The sequence below is a fragment of the Pipistrellus kuhlii genome, unplaced genomic scaffold, assembly GCF_014108245.1.
Source record: "Pipistrellus kuhlii isolate mPipKuh1 unplaced genomic scaffold, mPipKuh1.p scaffold_m20_p_2, whole genome shotgun sequence".
NCBI classification, from domain to species: domain Eukaryota; kingdom Metazoa; phylum Chordata; class Mammalia; order Chiroptera; family Vespertilionidae; genus Pipistrellus; species Pipistrellus kuhlii.
In genome coordinates, this window is record NW_023425515.1 from 31,011,317 (window position 1) to 31,014,117 (window position 2,801).

The 2,801-nt window shown below is 38.8% G+C and overlaps 1 pseudogene; it reads right to left on the minus strand.

Moving 5' to 3' along the window:
- Positions 1–1,511: 1,511 nt before the first annotated feature.
- Positions 1,512–2,208, minus strand: LOC118724233 (annotated as a pseudogene).
- Between the last annotated feature and the right edge of the window lie 593 nt (positions 2,209–2,801).

The window sequence follows — 2,801 nt, forward strand, 5'->3', positions numbered from 1 at the left end:
TATCATAGATAGAAAAACTGAAAAGAGACAGAACATTGCATGCCCAAGTTTCCACAACTCTTTGTGCTCAAGATGAGAGCCCATTTTCTTGTCTTCTAGTTTCTACTAGTTTCTTCTACTAGAGGTCCATGGACTTTTTATTTTATTTTATTTTATTTTATTTTATTTTATTTTATTTTATAGATTTCAGAGGAGAGGGAGAGAGGGGCAGAAACATCAATGATGAAAGAGAATCATCGATGGGCTACCTCCTGTAAGCCCCCTACTGGAGATTGAGCCCAATTTCCAGGCATGTGTCCTGACCAGGAATCAAACCTTGACCTCCTGGTTCATGGGTCTACACTCACCCACTGACTGAGCCACACCAGCCAGGTAGTTGAGGGACTACTTTTAAATAAATAGATATTTTTCACCCTGACTGAGTGTTTAGTTGATAGGAATGTATACAAGGAAGGTTATAGGTTTGATCCCAGGTCAGGGCACATGCAGGTTTGATCCCCAATCATTCAGGGCATGTACAGGAAGTAACTGACCTATTAATGTTTCTCTCTCTCTCTCTCTCTCTCTCTCTCTCTCTCTCTCTCTCTCTCTCTCTCTGTCTCTCTCTCTCTCCATCATCATTATCATCATCATCATCATTAATAACCTACCCTCAAGTTAGGATGTAAATAAATAAACATATTTTAGAGCCTACTCTAGCTCTAAATCACAATATTATAGGCAAGCCCTTGTATTTGTACTTTACCAATGAATGCTGTTTGGGAACCATTATATCTAGTGCAAAATTTATCTAATATTTATTTAATGTTCCATTGTCATCAATTATAGATGTTGCATCTGTCCTTTACTAGAAAACATCTTTTTTTTAATAAATATATTTTATTGTTTTTTTACAGAGAGGAAGGGAGATAGTTAGAAACATCAATCAGCTGCTTCCTGCACACCCCCTACTGGGATGTGCCTGCAACCAAGGCACATGCCCTTGACCAGAATTGAACCCAGGACCCTTTAGTACACACTGAGCCAACACAGTTTTGACTATAAATAGTGTTTTTAAATGTCTCAGACCTTTTCTTTTAATCATTGAGAAAGTAGTCCTACCTGCTTCTTACTATCTATATGGAATGTACTGTAGTTCTCAACTTAGTGATTCTCTGAGTGAACAGAACTTTTTTCAGAAGTGTGATATTCATAGAGTGATTTTGTTCCCTGTTTTGATTGATCTACTTCTAGTTTAATATCTAAGTTCTAATTCTTCTGTTTATAATCCATTTCTGACATTTGGACAAATTTAGCTAGCTCTTTCTTTATAGGTAATGGATACCACCAGGGGATTCTCCCATTGTGGTTTCTTGGCATATGTTACCCTAGGCAGGTGGTAGGGACCTAATCTTCAGAATTTCTTGAGGATTCAGACAGTTACAGCAACAGATATTTCACAAATGTTGTGTTTCAGATGAAAAGTAATTAATAAAAATACATTGCTTTGAAATAATTATCCACAGATCTAATTAACAGAAATATCTTTTTCTAATGTTAAATATATAATTGTTTGGAGGGGATGGGGAACAATTTGAAGTGAATCAGAAAACACCTTCACATTACTCATTCTTTTCATATATTTCAAATTTGTACTTAATGCCTTTTTCCTCCTGGACATCAGAAACAACACCTGGGTACTCTGGGAGAAGTTTGTATTTCTCCAAATCAATTTCTGGAAAAAATGTATCACTTTTCAAATTCCTGCATGATCCTTGTCACAAAGAGTCGTTGATGGCTGGGCTTGTCCTTATAAACGGAACTGCCTCCCACTATCCAAATCATATCCACTTTATTTGTTTATTCTGGTTCCTCAATAAGTTTTAAGGCATCATCCAGACTTTTGGTGAGAAAATGAGCTCCTTTTGGAGGTTCCTTGAGTTCTCTACTGAGAACTAAATTAATCCTGTCCTTTAAAGGCCGACTCTTCTCGGGAATGGAGAACCAGGTCTTCCTACCCATAATCACCAAGTTCTGTTTACCTTCTGCCGCCGCCGTGGTGGTCATTCTTTGGAAATATTTGAACTCATTCCTGAGCGGGGGCCAGGGCAGGTCCCCGTTCTTGCCGATGCCCATGTTCTGGGACACCGCGACGATGCTGTTGAGAGTTCTAACCATGACGGTGGCGCCCTAAAACCCTCGGAGCCACTGCGAACTAAGCTTGGCGCGAAACGGTCTAGAAAACATCTTAAAAGCTCAATAAAACATTTCCCTCTGTTTTTACCTACTTGGGTCACTCTAAGTCAAAAGCATACCTCCTCACTGTTTAAAAAAAAATGACCTTCAAATTTCTACAGCCACACATCTTCATTTCTAACTTTCTACTCTCAAAATGATAATTTTTAAATTTTTAAAATATATTTTATTGATTTTCTACAGAGAGGAAGGGAGAGAGGTAGAGAGCCAGAAACGTCGATGAGAGAGAAACATTGACCAGCCGCCTCTTGCACATCCCCTACCGGGAATGTGCCCGCAGCCAACGTACATGCCCTTGACCAGAATTGAATCTGGGACCTTTCAGTCCGCAGACCAATGCTCTACCACTGAGCCAAACTGGTTTCGGCTCAAAATGATCATTTTAATATTCATTCCAACTTCCTCAGAAGTCAGCTTGGAACTCTCAACCTTGGGCACTGAGCAACAAGCCCAGATAGAAATCATTAAAGCATAGTGTGAGTTATAATAAGTATAACAGATGAAACCAGATTATGACAAACTCCATAAAACTGCCAAATGGCTCTATTCTAATAGAAATGGGTTAT